A 19,885-nucleotide genomic window follows, 5' to 3' on the forward strand; every position below is an offset into this window, starting at 1 on the left:
GGGGAGGGAAAGAGTAGAGGTTTCAGACAGAGGTCAAACTAAAGTGACCATCAATTCTGTATAGAAGAAGAAAGGAACAGAGAAGGACTACTAAAACACTGAGAAAAAAAAAAAAAGTTAAAAATGTCAGTAAGTACATACTTATCAATAGCTACTTTAAACGTCAATGGACTAAATGCTCCAATTAAAAGGCATAGGGTGGCTGACTGGATAAAAACAAGACCCATATATATGCTGCATACAAGAGACACACTTCAGACCTAAAGACACTCACAAACTGAAAGTGAAGGGATGGAAAAAGATACTCCACAAATGGCAATGAAAAGAAAGCTGGGGTAGCAGTACTCATATCAGATAAAATAGACTTTAAAACAAAAACTGTAAAAAGAGACAAAGAAGGGCATTACATAATGATCAAGGGAACAATCCAACAAGAGGATATAACACTTGTAAATATCTACGCACCCAATGTAGGTGCACCTAAATATATAAAGCAATTATTAACAGACATAAAAACAGAAATAGACAGTAACACAATAATAGTAGGGGACTTTAACACTCCACTTACACCAACGGATAGATCATCCAAACAGAAGATCAATAAGGAAACATTGGCCTTAAACGACACACTAGAACAGATGGACCTAGGAGATATATACAGAGCATTCCATCCAAAAACCGAAGAATACATGTTCTTTTCAAATGCACATGGAACATTCTCCAGGATTGATCACATATTAGGCCACAAAACAAGTCTCCATAAATTTAAGAAGATTGAAATAATACCAAGCATCTTTTCTGACCACAACGGTATGAAACTAGAAATCAACTATAGGAAGAAAATCAGAAAAGCCACAAATACGTGGAGATTAAACAAAATGCTACTGAACAACGACTGGGTTAACGAAGAAATCAAAGAAGAAATCAAAAAATACCTGGAGACAAATGAAAATGAAAATACGACATGCCAGAATTTATGGGATACAGCAAAAGCAGTTCTAAGAGGGAAGTTTATAGCGATACAGGCCTATCTCAACAAACAAGAAAAATCTCAAATAAACAATCTAACAATGCACCTGAAGGAACTGGAAAAAGAAGAACAAACCAAGCCCAAAATCAGTAGAAGAAGGGAAATAATAAAAATCAGAGCAGAAATAAATGAAATAGAGACCAAAAAAAAAATAGAAAAATATAATAAAACCAAGAGCTGGTTCTTTGAAAAGATCAACAAAATTGACAAACCTTTAGCTAGACTCACCAAGAAAAAAAGAGAGAAGGCACAAATAAGTAAAATCAGAAATGAAAGAGGAGAGGTTACAACAGACACCTCAGAAATACAAAAGATTATAAGAGAATACTATGAAAAGCTATATGCCAACCAATTCGACAATCTGGAAGAAATGGATAAATTCTTAGAATCATACAACCTTCCAAAACTGGATCAAGAAGAAGTAGAGAATTTGAATAGACCAATCACCAGTAAGGAGATCGAAACAGTAATCACAAACCTCCCCAAAAATAAAAGTCCAGGACCAGATGGCTTCCCTGGGGAATTCTACCAAACATTCAAAGACTTAATACCTATCCTTCTCAAACTCTTCCAAAAAATTGAGGAGGGTGGGAAGCTCCCTAACTCATTCTACGAAGCTGACATTACCCTGATACCAAAACCAGACAAGGACAACACAAAAAAAGAAAATTACAGGCCAATATCACTGATGAACATCGATGCAAAAATCCTCAACAAAATACTAGCAAATCGCATACAACAATACATTAAAAAGATTATACACCATGATCAAGTGGGATTTATTCCAGGTACGCCGGGATGGTTTAACATTCGCAAATCAATCAACGTGATACAGCACATTAATAAAATGAAGAATAAAAATCACATGATCATCTCAATAGATACAGAGAAAGCATTTGACAAGATACAGCATCCATTTATGATAAAAACTCTGAATAAAATGGGTCTAGAAGGAAAGTACCTCAACATAATAAAGACCATATATGAGAAACCCACAGCTAATATCATCCTCAATGGTGAAAAACTGAAAGCCATCCCTCTAAGAACAGGAACCAGACAAGGATGCCCACTGTCACCACTCCTATTTAACATAGTACTGGAAGTCCTAGCCAGAGCAATCAGGCAAGAAAAAGAAATAAAAGGGATCCAAATTGGAAAGGAAGAAGTGAAACTGTCACTATTTGCAGATGACATGATTTTATATATAGAAAACCCCAAAGAATCCACCAGAAAACTTTTAGAAGTAATAAACGAATATGGTAAAGTTGCAGGATACAAAATCAACATACAAAAATCAGTTGCATTTCTGTACACTAACAACGAAGTAGCAGATAGAGAAATTAAGAAAACCATCCCATTTACAATTGCAACAAAAAGAATAAAATACCTAGGAATAAACTTAACCAAAGAGGTGAAAGATCTGTACACTGAAAACTATAAAACATTTCTGAAAGAAATTGAAGAAGACACAAAGAAATGGAAAGATATTCCGTGCTCTTGGATTGGAAGAATTAACATAGTTAAGATGTCCATACTTCCTAAAGCCATCTATAGATTCAATGCAATCCCTATCAAAGTTCCAACAACATTTTTCACAGAAATAGAACAAAGAATCCTAAAATTTATATGGAACAACAAAAGACCCCAAATAGCTAAAGGAATCCTGAGAAAAAAGAACAAAGCTGGAGGTATCACACTCCCTGATTTCAAAATATACTACAAAGCTGTAGTAACCAAAACAGCATGGTACTGGCACAAAAACAGACACACAGATCAATGGAATAGAATCGAAAGCCCAGAAATAAACCCACACATCTATGGACAGCTAATCTTTGACAAAGGAGCCAAGAACATACAATGGGGAAAAGAAAGTCTCTTCAACAAATGGTGTTGGGAAAACTGGATAGCCATATGCAATCAAATGAAAGTAGATCCTTACCTTACACCATACACAAAAATTAACTCCAAATGGATTAAAGACTTGAATGTAAGACCTGAAACTGTGAAACTTCTAGAAGAAAACATAGGCAGTACGCTCTTCGACATCAGTCTTAGCAACATCTTCTCAAACACCAAGTCTGACCGGGCAAGAGAAACAATAGAAAAAATAAACAAATGGGACTACATCAAGCTAAAAAGCTTCTGCACAGCAAAGGAAACCATCAACAAAACGAAAAGACAACCTAACAATTGGGAGAAGATGTTTGCAAACCATATTTTCTGATAAGGGCTTAATCTCCAAAATATATAAAGAACTCATGCATCTTACCACCAAAAAAACTACCAACCCAATTAAAAAATGGGCAAAGGACCTGAACAGACATTTCTCCAAAGAAGATATACAGATGGCCAACAGACACATGAAAAGATGTTCAAAATCATTAACTATCAGGGAAATGCAAATCAAAACTACAATGAGATATCACCTCACGCCCGTCAGAATGGCTATAATTAACAAGACAGGAAACAACATGTGTTGGAGAGGATATGGAGAGAAGGGAACTCTCAAACACTGCTGGTGGGAGTGCAAACTGGTGCAGCCACTGTGGAAAACAGTATGGAGATTCCTCAAAAAATCAAGGATAGAACTACCATATGATCCAGCCATCCCACTGCTGGGTATTTATCCAAAGAACTTGAAAACACCAATTTGTAAAGGTACATGCACCCATGTGTTCATTGCAGCGTTATTCACAATAGCGAAGACTTGCAAGCAACCTAAGTGCCCATCAAGGGACGAATGGATAAAGAAGCTGTGGTATATATACACAATGGAATACTACTCAGCCATAAGAAACGATGAAATCCAGCCATTTGTGACAACATGGATGGACATTGAGGGTATAATGCAAAGTGAAATAAGTCAGAGGGAGAAGGTCAAATACCACATGATTTCCTTCATTAAGTAGTAGATAATAACAACAATAAACAAACACATAGGGACAGAGATTGGATTGGTGGTTACCAGAGGGGAAGGGGGGAGGGAGGAGGGTGAAAGGGATAATTCGGTACATGTGTGTGGTGATGGGTTGTAATTAGTATTTTCGTGGTGAACATGATGTAATCTATGCAGAAATAGAAGTACAATGATGTACACCTGAAATTTTTGCAATGTTATAAACCAATGTTACTGCAATAAACAAATAAGCTAAACCGAAAAAAAAAAAAAAAAAAGAGATCTTAGGTTCTTCAGTTCTGTAGCTCTTTGTAGAGTTCCCAGGTTCCTAGGCAGGGAATCCATAGCTAATTCCTGTCATATAGGTACCCAGGGAACGGGTATGTTTCCAATCCCTGTGCCCTCTTTGGGCTGTGATCGGGAACTGCACTTCTCTGATATCCTTACTCTAGCACAGGGCCAGGCACATAGTAGGTGTTCAATAAATATTCATTGAATTAATTAATGGCCCAAACAATCAAATCTATCAGTCCCAAGAGCTCTCCTAGTGAGTCTGGTACAACTCCTCCCTCTCCAGGGCCCTAGATTCTTTCCAGAAGCAGTTTTGCCTTACTGAAATGTCCCAGAAGAGGACACATAAGGTAGTGTTGGGGAAATGTAATTAAAAACAAAACCTTCTCCCAACCTAGAAAACCTCTGCACAAGGTAAAAGAGAAAGAAAACAATTTTATTATTGAATAAACATTAAACCAGAATGTGATGCTCATTACAGGCAATTAGCTAAAGAGATTGCAAAGACAGAAGAAAATCTCTCATATAGCTAGGTGGATACAGTCCATTCCCTTCATGTTTTCAACATAAAATTACTAATTCTATCATATCTTTATGACTGGAGGCAGGGTTTGTCATTTAGAGTCAGGAGACAGTTGAAATTAGGCCCACCTTCTCCCAGGAAACTAGGAGATAAGGCCTTATCTTCTTTGATGATTACATTTCAAAGACATGGGCTCTCAGGCCCATGAGGGAACATTCCTGAGCTGTAAGACTGGCAAGAGGTTTATTTGGCATTTGAACTTGTAGTAACAAGGCGACTCAGTCCTCCCAGAAGCCCATGCCCATCAGAGTGTCCTTTGGACTGGCCTGCCCATGAGCACACGGAGCAGCCCCTGGGATTGCAGGTGTTCTGTTAACCAGGCCATGGAACTGCAGCCTAAGCCCAACTCTTAAGACGGAAAGGTGAGGAGTCAGCCCAGTGGTGTGGTGGTTAAGTTCATATGCTTCGTTTTGGTGGCCCGGGGTTCACAGGTTCGGATCCCAGGCATGGACTGGCACACCACTCCTCAGGCCACGCTGTGGCAGGCATCCCACATATAAAAAGTAGAGAAGGATTGGCAACAGATGTTAGCTCAGGGCTAATCTTCCTCACCAAAAGAAAAAGACAGAAAGGTGAAACCACTTTCTGAAAAACTACTTGGTAACATCTTTTGACCTTGAACATTATGCAGCATAGTACTTAAAGCCCAGATATTGAAATTAAACAGACTTACGCTAAAATCCATGTGCCATCATCTATGTTGTCTGATCTTGAGCTAATTGATCAATTAATTTTTCCAAAACTCAATATCCTTGTCTGCAAAATGGAGACAATACCTTTCACAGAGAGCACATAAGAAGAGTTATTGATACCGGATCAACACAAGGTTGATGTAAGGGAAGCCATATTGTAGAAAAGAAACCCTGTTGTAACTTTGAATGACCTCTGATTAACTAACCCAGACATGCTCTGTAGATTTTATGGCCCCTCTCAGCTGCTATAAGTTGATAACTTTGTTCTTTTGAGTTCCTTAGGAATGTGATCACCCCCTAGGCAGAGAGTCTATGCTGATAGCCATCAATGACAACTGAAAGATCAGGGTATAGGGCCTTGCTCTGGTCTCTGATGAATATCCAGTAAAACAAAAGATTACCAGCAACTAAGACCAGATGTCTGCTCCCACTCAGAGGTCAGATGGATGCCTTCATCCAAAGACCGGCTGCCTCCCCAACCTGGAGACCAGCCCTCTATATAAATGGCCTGTAGTCTTTGTTCTGGAAAATGGTTCTTTTGGACATTAGTCGGCCATCTTCCCCCTTGCTAGCCAGCTGCAATAAAAAGTCCTTTCTTTCCTATCACCATGCCTCTTGACTCTTGGCATGTCTTGCGGCAGGCAGACGACCTCACTTTGGGGGGTAACATTATTAACTACTCGTATTACTATTATTGAAGCCAGAGAGTGTAGAAGTTTAGAGCATGCAATCTGAACCTGAATGCCTGGCTTTCATCCCAGTTCCACTTTAGGCAAAATCACTTATCTTGTTCCTCAGTTTCCCTGTAAGTAAAGTAATGAGAAGAGTGGCTAGCCTGTATAAGAATGTAATAGATGTTAGCTATTACTTTTTTAATTCTCACTGGTGTTTCCAAGGTGCTAAAGCAAACCTCCTATATCACTCCTTTGTCTTTATCTTCTACTTCTCTCTTCATCTTCATCTCCCTTCTGCCATTGGGGATTGGAGAAAGAGTGTTATATCATATTCCACCACTCTTTCAAGTTGTTTCTTTCATTTTTAATTAGGTAGAACTGTTTGAATTGCATTATCTCTAGATAAATAATTATCCAGATTAAACCCATTTAAAAGCAAATGGAAATAATTTGAAAACCTAAAGAAGCACAAAATTCCAAATTGCAGTAGAGAGAAGGCCTCTGGCTTTCGTCCTTATTTAATACTTATTGCCTTCCCTCTTTATCTTTTTCTTTTCTTGGCAGTTTCTGAATTAAAAGAGAAAAACTTAGCCTTTCATGCCTATTTAATACCTATTTAACAATTTACATCACTTTTAACAGAGCCAACTATATCTCCAGCAGGAGAATTACTGCTAAGTGCTCTTCAAATAGGTAACAGTCATAATTCTCTTCTATTACTAGGTTAAGATCGGATCTGGAGGCAAAGTTTAGTTAAATAAACAACCCTAATCAAGTCTACCAATAAACTACAGTATTAAGTGAAGAATATTTTTAAATATCTACATTAACTGACTAGATGCAAGCCATTTATTCTAACTGAAACTAAATAAAAATCAAAGCCTTAATGCCTTTTGTACTGTCTATTGAGATGGGAATTAACTGTCTCTCCATCTAAAAAATAACGTAGTGTCCTGGAACTGGTAGTGTTAACTCCCAGGTCTTAGACTTTTCATCTGTTGAGTAATCATGACTAAAATTGCCTATCAAGTTTGATTTGGTCAAATAATAAGCCAGAAAATGGGGGACAGGGTAAATAGTGAATATCATTTTTGGCACTATAGTCCAATGGAACACTGTTTAATTTAATCTTTCACTTTTCAACCAGCTGTGTTGGCATCTACCTTCCAAGACTGGTGCCATATAGATTTGGATTCTATATCTTCTGTTTACTGTCTGTGTCACCTTGAGCCAACCAATTAAACTCTCTCAGCCTCAAATTTCTGTTTTATAAACTATGGATAATGATACTGCAATGGACTGAATGTTTGTGTCCCCTCAAAATAAGTATGTTGAAACCCTAATCCTGGAGTGATGATATTTGGAGGTGGGGACTCTGGCCAGGAGGTCATAATGAGGTCACGAAGGTGGGTCCTCATGAATGGGATTAGTGCCCTTATAAGAAGAGACCAGAGAGCTAGCTCTCTCTCTGCTGTGTTAGGATACAAGTAGTCAGCAGTCTGCAACCCAGAAGAGAACCTCACCGGAACCCAACCATGCTGGCACCCTGATCTCTGGCTTTCAACCTCTAGAACTGTGAGAATAAATTTCTGTTGTTTATAAGCCATCTGGTCTACAGTACTTTGTTATAGCAGCGCAAGTTGACTACAGCAGATATCTTCGTCATATGGTTATTTCAGGGAATAAATGCGATAGTGTATGTAAAATCTGTGTTCCTAATCACTGTGCCCCTTTAGCCTGTGACTCATAGCCTACACTCAATAAATGTTAGTTCCCTTCCCTTTCCTGTCCCCTCTGGTCAAAAGGTCTATTTCTCAGGCCCAGACCACAGGTTCAATGCCACACTCCCAAACCTGTAGGAAAATAATTTAATTCTGACTCATTCTTCAAGTCCTAACTTTATCCTGCTTCCTCTACAGTCCTGTTTATCCCACACTGAAACTCTCTCTCCTTCTCTGACTTCCTCTGTGGCTGTTACTTTTGTACCATTCATAGTACGTAGGCACGTTCTGCTGGTGAAGCATTTTTGCTTAGTCCTTTCTCTGTCTCCATTACCAGATCTTTGAGAGTGTCTCTGTTCTAACATGGTGCCTTAGTCACCTTAGTCACAACATGTGCTTGTCTACCTCTGGATTCCTTTGAAAGGAAACCCTGAGGCAATCCTGGGTTAGGCAGTTTATTGGAAAGATGATCCCAAGAAACGAAAGTAGGAGAAGCAAGGCAGGGGAGGGAGGAGTGCCAATAAAGTGTGCATCAGAGAGCTGATTGCCACTGTGGGAAGCTAGAGCTCTGTCTTACTGAGGACCCTCTGAGAAGCATCCTTCAGAATTATCCCACCAATGGGTGGCAAAGCAGAGTATTTATTCACTGATTCTCATCCCTCATTGCTTACAAGTTGACCCTGGAGCATTAATTTTCAGCACTTCTAGCAGCCTTGCACATGAGCTGAACAAACTCTTTTGGTTGCAAGAAGAGAAGCAAAGAGACACGGATGCTTAAGGTAGGAAGTTTCCAGTGTGCACAGGAGCTGTTCACTGTGGCTGCAGGTGAGGTCAGAGATGGGACATCCACACCATCTGCTATAGTGCTCAACAAAAATCTAGCTGGTATTGAATGAATGGAAAAATAAATATTGCATAAACATTGCCTATATCTTAATATAAAATCATCTATCTAGAAAAGTTACACCTATTTTTTTAATCCACTACTCTATTTAACCCATTTAACATATAATGTTCTAATTTCTAATTCTGGAGTGTTCTAGAATAGAGATCATGGGTATTTTGCTCTGATTCTGCTTGGGGAACTGTCAAAGTCCCCGAGGATTATAAAAGACAAAGAGGAATGTGGGAGCTAATGGCTATCAAGAAAGTTTCTCAACCATTTCTCAAATATTCTTTATGAAATGTACAGTGACTTGTCCAGATCCAAACAGTAAGTCAGCTCTCAGGCTAGAAAAACAACTTGGAATTTCTCAAGTTTTCCAAAAGCCCAATCAAATGAGACAAGTAATTATCCACCCACCCAACCCACATCCTTGACTCTCCACCTAGCTAACCATTCCATTCATGTTTCCATCGTATTTTCTTTCCTCCTACAAATACCATGACTTTATGTTTCCACAGAGCCACTGTTCCAGGAAGACCACAGGATGGTACAAACAACTCCATGATTCTCAAAAGCTTCTCTTTTTCCCTCACTACTTTCCCCAAATATTGTGGGTGGTAAAAGCAGAGGCTCATAATTTTAGAGCCAACATGTTTAATCAGGCTGCACGATTCACACAGGAATTTCTTGGAGAAATGTCAACCGTTACATCTTATGTTTTTCCACATTAATAATGATAAGTATGCCAAAATCAACTAATAAATAAATGTAAAAGCAGTACAAAACCTAGAGTTGCTTATTAATTTTTATCAATTCCAGTCCTCTTGTTTTGTAGTATCTCCAATTTGATACCTTAAATCAGAGCAAAGATTCTCAGATCAGGCTCAGAGTCTTCGAAGATGCATTAAAACTTGACCAGAGCTTAGCACAGACACTTGCTCAGAATAAGGCCTTGAATAAATATAAGCAACTCGGAAAATTGTGCATATCCTCAAAACTGAGCTCCTTACCAAAGATGACCATCTTTATGAGCTACCATTCTGTGGCAAAATAGAAATGTGAAAAGTTTCTTCAGAATTTAACTTTTAAATTATTCCTGTTTGAGCTATTTCTTTCTTTATTATTTTTTAACTTTATTATGGTGCTGAGCTAAGAGGAGGTCATTTTATTCAGATAAGCTGTGCTCTCCTACCAGTTTTATTCACAAATATAAAACTGCCTAATTAATGCCAAATATTCTCAGTACCTATGTTTTACAACTACCGTCAAAGAACAGAATTTTCAAAGTCACATGAAAACCAGGAAGCCTTGGGCAAAGAGCTTTCTAACTGCACCTTTTCCCTGGCTACATTTTTAAGAAACAGAAGAGAAAGGGAGGGACCTGAGAGCACGAAAGAAGAAAAACAAAAACAAAAAATTGTCTATGTACCAGGGGCAGACTCAGGAAGACCCGAGTGTGATTAAATCAGGAATATGGATTGATCCTCAGCAACCATGAGGATCTTTCGAAGTGCTTAAAAATAGAAGTTGTGGCCACTAGTAAGCAATGTGTTCATAGCCACTGAGGGGAGCAAATAGCAAATATTGCATTGAATAGACTCTAACACTTACACATGTAGATTTCTACCCCATGGCATCTCTCTCTGTTTCCTCCTGACCGTACCAACACCCAGTACTGCCTATTTAGAAATCAATAATTCAACCACCCCTAAGTATGTATTGCCTCTTTTCAAAACACCAAGTTAGTATCTGGGGAGGCAAAGAAGTTGAAGCTCCTGTTCTTGCTCTCAAAGCAGTTCTAGCCTGGCTGGCGACTTGATTGATACATTCAGAAGGAGAAAATGAACACCTCCAAGCAATTCCACCTGCTGAACTTCCAGACTGAAGGTAGCCTGGGGCCAAGGGGAGGGTCAGCTGCCCACGAGACTTTTTCCAACCTCTGGGGGAAGACTGGCTGCCGCTTATTTATCATTTACCTTCTCCGAGCTTCCATTTCCTTACAGTGAGGAACCTAGTGTCTCATGAGACGTTTGTTTTATAAAGCTGATAGTGCAGTGTAAGTACTAAATAAATAGCTACTTTTATTATTATTATTATTATTATTATTATTATTATTATTATTAAGTAATGTCTTCTAGAAAAAGAGCTTCCTGGAGGGTAGGACAATGTCTTGGAAGTCCCACCTTGGAACTGAAATGCACTTTCCTACTCTTGTCAACAGATACTAAATACTCCATGAATTAAACAGAAGTTTATTATTTACCATCGGGCTATGCATACCACAGATAACATTCTTGGAGACTCTGAAGCCGAGTTCCCGATGAAGCCAATGTTACTCATGGTTGGCAGACAAACAAGCAGACATTTGGAAGTCACCCCATGTATAGCTAGTGTCCATCAGTGGGATAGGAAGCAGACTAATGAAATAAGCAACGTGTGCTCAGATCAGTCACCAGCAAGTGGAGGGGGTTTGCATTATGTGGGCCCCACACCACTCCCGAGACAAGATTCTGGCTCTGTGATTACAAGAGCAGCCTTATTTTTCTTTGCTTGAAGGAGCTTCTGAGAGAGAAGCCCGTTGTCCAAGGGGCTATGCTGCCTGCAGGGGGAAACTTGCTCTAATTCCTCTGCCCTGAGAAGGCACCTTCTCATAAGCTTCACAAAGAAGGGAAATTGCTTCCACTAGTTCATCAATGTTATTTTTTTTGAAAGGTAAGAAGAGAGAATTTCAGTGATGTAGATGCTCATAACTTTGCTAGCAAAATGTCAGTGATAATGCCTTATAAATGTTTGAGAGTGTTTCAAATATGTGAATTATCTTCATGAAAAAGTTGTAAAAATAGTGAACAATAAATTGCTGTGGAAACCTCAAAACAAAATTCTAATTCCTCTGCCCTGGGAAGGCACCTTCTTTTAATTAGCACAAAAACTAGCAGCCACTTGGTTTGATGAGCAAATACTCTGGGGTTCAGAGGAGGGTGGGATCCCAGAGAGGGCTGGGGGTCCAGGAAGGTCATAAAAGGCATAGGATTTGAACTTAGCCTTGAGAAATGGTTTGTATTCAGCCACATGAGAAGAGGAGGGGCCTGCCTGAGAGAAGGGATGAGCAGGATGGAAGTTCTGCTGCCTTAACCAAAGATTTCCCAAAAAACCATCATTTCTGTTGAGGATTAATTAAGCCATGTACCTTAGTAGTACAGTTCAGTCCGAATATCTGATATACACCTGGCTGTTTACATCTGTCTGCAATATTCGTCTATCTCAAGGAAGTACTGAGAGAGAAGAGAACTTGTCTAACTAATCCTTGATGATAATCCAGAGCTATGAAACACTAGGAGTACATGAGTACTTACTAAAAACTTCTGTCTCTCAGGGCAGAAAGATACACAGCCAATATGAACCACTTGACCCAAGTCTAAAAATGATTCCTATGATCTTGTTATATCTCTCATAATTGAGGTAAAAATGTTCAGGCCTATCAATTTCCCACTTTGTCTTCCAAACCCTCAGCAGGATCTCCAAACTCAGGCTCTTTACACGGTGTGGGTGATGGATCTCCAGCCTCTAAATGTTGGAATAACAAAACCCTAGGACTGCCCAGTGCTCTAAGTTGTCTCTACACGTCTCCTCCCATTTCTATTCTACTTCTTCCTCAAAAGCAACACCAGCCCCGAGAATTCTGTCAACCCCGCTAATCCTCCCCTGACCCCCCCAGAAGCCTCCATCAGGTATCTGAGCCATGCTGGGACTTGCTAGAGCCATTCCCAACATCCCACTCCCTTCCTCCTTGTGAGCACAGGGCCTTGGCCACCCACTCCTCATCTTTATGATGATGGATCCTCCAAATGATTTCACTCCAAAGGTATGGACTATGTAGCATTTTTACCTCATTCCTCTCTATTGCTCCCACCATTGGCCCAATTTTATTTATTCATCCCATCACACATTAGCATTTACTACATGCAAGCCACTCTGCTTGGCATCCAGGGAAATATGAGGCAATCTAGGACTCAGAAACATTGTCCTTAAGGAGTTCCCACCCTAGCGGGATTTGAGAAAACATTTAAAGATGACAAGAATCTAAAAAGACAGAGCAGGGGCAGAGAGGGTAGGAACATAAGCACAGGGAGAGGAGAGCAGAGTGGACACTCAGGGAACAGCTATTTCAGCCACCCGTCTGTAATGCTGAACTGGGGAGGTATCCTGCCAAGGAGCACTGGTCCTTATGTCAAAGGAAAGCTTCGGAATTTCTAACCAGGAGGGTCTTAGGTGTAGCTACTGACTGGGGGCTTGCTTGAAGCTGCTGCACACACCATTGGACTTAGGTTGTAACTGATTTTAAGACACTTAACGGAGATGCGAGGAGCAGGCTGAGGTCCCACCACAAGCCGCCCTGTGCGGCCTCAACAAAATACCTGGATATGAAGAAACTTTCTGAAAAAAAAAACGCCCTCTACATTGATGTTTTTCTAACGTTTCTTGGGACAAGAAGCATCATATCCCAATAATTTTAAGTCCAAATACTTCCCCAACTCTGAGTTGGCAGATGGAATTTAGGTTTGGTAAAATTCGAAGCTTTCTTTAAATGGGAGTTCAAAATGGCATTTGGGCTGATCTCCAAAGACTCAAGTGACCATCACAATAGAAAAATATGTGGCCATTAAAATAAATACAAGGACTTTTATTACATATACAGAAGAATGGTAAGTGAAAAGCAACAACAAACCAGAAGGCAAAAGAGTGTATACTTATCAACTAGAGTCCTGGGGCAAAAGCATGCCCTGAGTTGGATTAAGAGTCATATAATCAGCTGGCATTTTAAGCTTATGGATTTTTTTTCCTCTGTGAAGCAGTTAATAATAATATGCAACTCATAAGCTTCATGAGCCAAACCCTTACCCCAATATAAAGGGATACCAGCTTAAAGAAAAGAAGCCAGAGGACGGTGGGCTGCCTGAGAGAATGAACTCCACTAGAAACTTGATTCAAATGATCATATCAGACTCCAAACTGAATTGACATTTGGTTAAGTTTTTCCCCACTATCTAGTGGGTAGGGCATGGGCAGAAAAGAAGATCACTTATAGTCAAAGAAATTAAATCTCTGCACATCCCAGTTGTATTGTGAGTTGACAGTTTGTGACCTCTTAGATCTTAATGATGAAAAATGGAAACTAACACCTGTGATGTACTTCTGCCCAAACTCTGGGAGCTATATTTTGGGCCAGGTTGCTGCCTGTGTCCCTTCAGGTTACAGTGAACGCAGCCATGCCTCCTTGGCCGGTCCTCCCACCTTGGTGGTGGCCCCTTGTGTCAACTGCTGCCATGGGTCTCTCTTGCTTCAGGACCCCATCACCCTCATTGCCACTAGTGAGCCCGGCTCTGTGACCACCTCTCCTAGTCAGCGCCAGACTGCAGAGGAGACAACTACTGAAATTCCAGGGAAGTGGGTGCCCCTCTCACCAGCACGTTCTCTGATGACCTTCCAGAATGGATGTCCTGTGGGCCCTCCCATAGAACCTGTGTGGGTCTTCAGGCCTCATATAACATATCCATTTCAGCATGCCCACTTTCCTCACCTTCTGATCCCTTTCTCTACTAACTGCCATAGCAACTCAAGCATTTCAACTTCACTCAACATAGACCATTGCTTTCCTCAGGCCTCTAGAACTACTCTAGAAGTGAGCTTGCCCCATCCCCAGGGGGCCTCACAAGGATGTTAAATCACTTGTCCTGAGAGAGTGCCCCCCAAGTCAACGAACTCTTGCTTATCAAGTTTTACATACCAACTCCTTGATCAAGTGCCCCCAAAATCCAATCCAATGAGTACTCCCCTGCTACTTATTGGTGCATGCTAATTCCTAAAGCTCCTCTAGAGTGTAATCTCCTCCCTTAGAAGGGCCAGCAAATGCCAGTTGGGCTATGCTGGTATTAACCCTACTTATTGGCTTTGGAGCCGGGAGCGGGGCAGGGGGCAGCTCCTGAGGAAGCACCTGTGTGCTCGCTGGGGAGAGGCCTCAGCAACGTCTTCCACATGGGGAAAGTGCTTGGTCCTAATAGGAAGGTACAGAGTCACAATTCTCAGGGTGACCAACCAAATGTCCTCATTCCATGCCCCAGGGTCTCAGGTTTTCCCCTCTCAGGCCCTGATCTTAATATAACAACAGACCTGCCTTGGCTGAGCATTCAGTGGTCTGAGTTTGCTCCTCAGCTATGTCAACTCCCTCCCTGCGGGAGATAAGGATTTTTTTGTAAGCTACTAAGGAGACCCTCTGGCTCTCATACTTAGTTTTTAACTGTCTTTTGACTAGTCTTGGTTTCTTATTACCCCGATGTAGAGCATCAATACAACTTAGTAATAACTCACCAATTCCACTGTTCTTGTGCGTCTTGTTTCCCCCATACCTTTCAAATGCTGAATCATGGTATTTCAAGGGCATTTTTCTCCACCAAGATGTTTTTCCAAGTCAAAACAGGCCGCCACCTTGGGCCAGAAATCACCTGTACCCCACACACCACTCAGGATAGGGTCCTTCTGGTCAGTTGAATGATTCAGTCTCCAAACCCATCTTGCTACCAGATTTCTCAGACTGTTACTGGTACCAACCATGTCAATTCAGGCCCTCTGGCAAGCAGCTGCAAGACAGAGCTGGAGAGACAAGACATTTGTTGGGAGTGAAGCCTGGAATCTATAAAGAGGAGCAGTAGCAGGAGTAGTCAGGAAAGGCCTCTGACCACAACGCAGGTCTGACACTTGTGAAAGGAGAGGAAGAAGGAAGGAAGAATTGTGTACAAAGAGCCTGAGACTGAGGGGCAGCTGCAGGAGAGTCTTGGCCAGTCCAGTGATGAGACTGGCTCTGGAACAAAGATTGCCTGTTAGAGGAGTCCCTGTTGGGCAAAAATCACCAGGCCCTGGTACTTCCACTGTGCTAGTCATTAGTGGGAGCTTCTCAGGGAGAGCATGGCTTCAAACAGCAGTGGATCCCACAAGCACTGCAACTGGAGGCTGTCAGCTAAGTGCACTTCTTCTAGCAGCTTCTCTCTTGAAAAGAGATCTGAGTGGTATGTCTTCATGGCTACCACAGAGGAAATCCACAAAACTTACCCATGAGTTTCCCACATGGATTCTCACTCCAGGAATCTTTGTGAGGTTGCATTTCACAGCTGGTTGTGGCCTTACTCCTTAAATTTGCACTCATAGCCCTACTGAATTTTATCAAAAGGCTCTGTTTTTGTACTTGCTGTCACCTCCACCTGGAACAGCAGTTTCCCTCTCTTTACCACCTGTCAGGTGTCTTAGCAATTTATCCCCCAACTCAGATGCCACCTTCTCCATGAGCCCTTCTCAGAGCCCTTCAGATATTTAGCTGCTTCTCCTTGGGAGTTGTAGTATTTTCATAACAAATAGTATGTAACATTAAGCTTTTTCGTTTATGTGTCTTTCTATCCAGTTAGAGTGTGAAAGTTCATGATGGTATGGGGCTATAACTTGTATCAAAACTTGTTGAAACTCAGAAGATGTCCCTTAAGGATTTCTTTGCCCCCAGAAAAACCAGATGAACCTGACTCAAGCCTCCCAATTGCACCATCTTGAATGAGTCTCACGTCCTCCCCATGAGAGCTGTGACATCTGACGCTGTTTCCTTGAAACATCCTTGGCTCTGCTCCTACCTCTGTATAGGTAGTTCCACCCCTAGGCCAATCTAGAAGCAAAATCCATGCCTTTCATTTTTCCCAAAAAGAAACCCAGTCACACTGAGCATATCAGAATTATGACTGTTGGGTTGAAGATTAGTGGAACCCTAGGAGTGGAGGTACTTGTCATAGTACAACAGAGACCCAGCCCCACCTCCTCTCTTTCTCAATAGCCAACCCACGCCCATGCCCTGGTCTCCAGAAGCCCTGGCTCCAGCCTCCATCCTGCCACCTGTATACTGAGCTCTGGGAAGTCCAGTCCAGCCCTGTCCTCCTCTGCCTGCTTCTCTCCTGGAGGCCAACCCATCATTCCCAGTCCCTCCCAAAATCCCAGTCAATAAAATGTATCTACATAAATGAATAATTGAGTGAGCATTTGGCACATAGCTGACACTTAATAAATATTGGTGGCATATGGAGGGAGTGAACAAATAAATGAAGGAAGGAAATCTTGTCATGTGTGACTCTAAATTAAGCTGAATTCCAGGTTGAGGTAGAATCAAGCATTCTTGAAGAACACATCAAAATGGACAAGGCATCTGTCTCCCATCAAACTTCCTGATCAGAGGAAATAAAAGCCTATATGGCTCAGAGGTGACCTGCGGACTAGAATGCTTTCTGAACAGAAGAATATAGATATCCTGCCTGAGAAGGAAAAGCAAAGCTGGAGCCAGGAGCCAGGGAAGATTCCTTGATAAAGAAGACCAGAGCACTATGCCTGTTACAAGAAAGGAGACAACGAAAAGACTGGATTCCTGTCACGGAGTAGGCCCCCTTCCCTGTTTCACTAGCCTTGGAGCAAGGCACAGAAATGCAGCATTAGCTGTTAATCCTCACTGTCAGGACACATATGTCCCCAATTCCAGAAAGGGGACCTATCTTCACCAAACAGAAAATCCCTCTTTTCTCAGAAATGAAGAAATGAAGCTGGTTTGGTTGACTCACTGGGTTGATGCAGCTGTAACCAAATACTTGAAGCCCTGAAACACGTATGCTCTGTTAGCAACTCGAGATGGGTCACATTGGTGCCAGGTCTTTGTCCAGGCAAAAGGCAGGCCGGCTTAACTTAGAGCCCGTACTCAGTGGGGTTACGCGTTTACCTGAGTAAATGAAGCAAGCCGGAGCAGTCGGGGAATCCAGCTTCAGGGAGAGCATGGCTAAAGCTACCCTTAAACCATTCTCCCTTCAAAAGAATGATATTAGGGAGCTACCAAAGAGAGGCTGTGTATCTTTAGAGCATCTTTTATCAATGCACCAGAAAAATTAAAGAGATTTAGACTCTGAGTCCAGAGATAACTCTGAAAGAAAGAACAATACAATCCTTTATGTCCGCACAATTTACCCCTGTAATCCAGCCTTGATAGAGTAAATGGGCATTACTGGGGGAGATGAGTCAAGCTGGTGACAGTTCAGGAAATTGGGTGAGGCCTGTCTGTGCTATGCAAATAAATAATACTCCCAGACACAAGTGGCATTTTCGTTTATTTCCCAAAATTGGAATGAACTCTTAGATCTAAAAATGATGGGCTGCGAAGTGTAGTCACAGTAAGATCTGAGGCAGATGACCTAAACCCAGTTACTTCCTCCGGTCTTTTGTTTGTCACAGCCAAAAGAGATATGACTGCAAACGTGAGTGAAGGGGTGGCAGGCAACAGAACACAGGTGAGAGCTCCTTAGCGCCCCCTAATGGATGGAAGGGAATCACAGGTGTCAGTCCTTACTGGGCACAGAAAACCCTCATGCGAAGTTACAAGAGAAAATTTCTTTCTCTAAGCTAAAACAATACATCCCTCCAGACCACACTCCCCTAAATTTCATTCCAATCCATATCCTTTTAGTCTAGTTCAAGCTGTGGCTAGAAACTCAAAAAAAACTGCTGATTTTGAAAGCCACACAGTTTTGCACAGAAAAAAGAGAGCCAGTTGTTATTGTTAGGGAAAAACAACACACATTTTTGACTCAAACCAGAGGAAGGATGGGACTAAAAGCCAAGTGGTGTAAAATGTGAAAACTTCATCTTTCTAAGGGCAGCCATGGTCGTCTTAGTAAATTAATGCCTGATAAGCCTGTGCAAAGTCCAGAGTGGATGGCTGCCCCAGCTCTAACCAAATCAAGTCAGCCTTGACTCTGACTTGGGAAAATCTGTGACCTGGGTGGACCCTGCTCTTTCGAGACAACCCCCAACATCCCTCCTGTTTTCTGGTCTTTCTCCATTTGAACCACCCACTCTAATGCTCCTTTATCCACCTGTTCTCTCTTCAACAAGATGCTCCCTTACAGGAAAACCACCAGCCTTTTCCCCTTGTGTGAGATATGAAAACGTACCTCACAGCCCGACTGGCAGATGGCACCTCTGAGGGGCAGGGGGCAGCCCCTTGGAAAGCCATGCAGTGCTCCCCTCGCCCCCGGAGGGGCACAGGCTAGCACAGATACACGCCCCATGGTGCTGTCCGCATGCTCCTCCTCAGCTCTAACTCACAACCACTGTGGGAACCACCTTAAGCCGTGTCCCAGATCATCAGGAGCTTTGTCACTTCCAAAGAGCCTCAGGTGACAATTTCCTAACCTCATCAGTTTTAGAATGCTCATTGAAAGTGGCTAAGAAGAAAGCCTTAATCAGGGCTCTCCTTTCTCAGACATTGTTTTTTGTGTGGTTTGTTTACAATTTTAAAGCAATATCAGTTTATTGTAGAAAGTACAAGAACCGATTCTACTCTTTTTTTATTTTCTGTGAATTATTGAAAAGAAATTTTGGGCTTTTTTGCAGAATAAATCATACTTGTTTTCCTATGCCATTAAAAATTTTTTTGAAACATGGTAATGGATGCATAATATTCCCTTGCATGGAAGTACCTTTTATTTTCTTTCAGCTTTATTGAAGTATAATTGACAAATAAAGTTGTAAGCTCTACATTTTTACACCCCTCCTCATATTTTATGCTTTTGATGTCACAGTTTGCATCTTTTTACACATGTACCCATTAACAAATTATTATAGTTATTTGTAATACTTTTGTCTTTTAATCTTCATACTAGAGTTATGTCATTTACCTACCACCATTACAATATTAGAATATTCTGAATTTAACTATGTATTGACTGTTACCAGTGAGTTTTATATTTTCATGTTTTCCTGTTAATAATTAGTGTCCTTTCATTTCAGTTTAAAGAAATCCCTTGAACATTTCTTGTAAGGCCAGTCTAGTGGTGATGAACTCCTTCAGCTTTTGTTTGTCTGGAAAATTCCTTATGTCTCCTTCAATTCTGAAGGACAACTTTGCCAGGTAGAGTATTTTTGGTTGGCCATTTTTTTTCTTTCAGTACTTTGAATATATCATCCCATTAGCTTCTGGCCTGCAAGGTTTCTGCTGAAAATTCTGATGATAGCCTTATGAGGGTTCCCTTGTATGTAACAAAA

The sequence above is a fragment of the Ceratotherium simum genome, chromosome 19, assembly GCF_057802395.1.
Source record: "Ceratotherium simum simum isolate JZ-2026a chromosome 19, ASM5780239v1, whole genome shotgun sequence".
Classification (NCBI taxonomy): domain Eukaryota; kingdom Metazoa; phylum Chordata; class Mammalia; order Perissodactyla; family Rhinocerotidae; genus Ceratotherium; species Ceratotherium simum.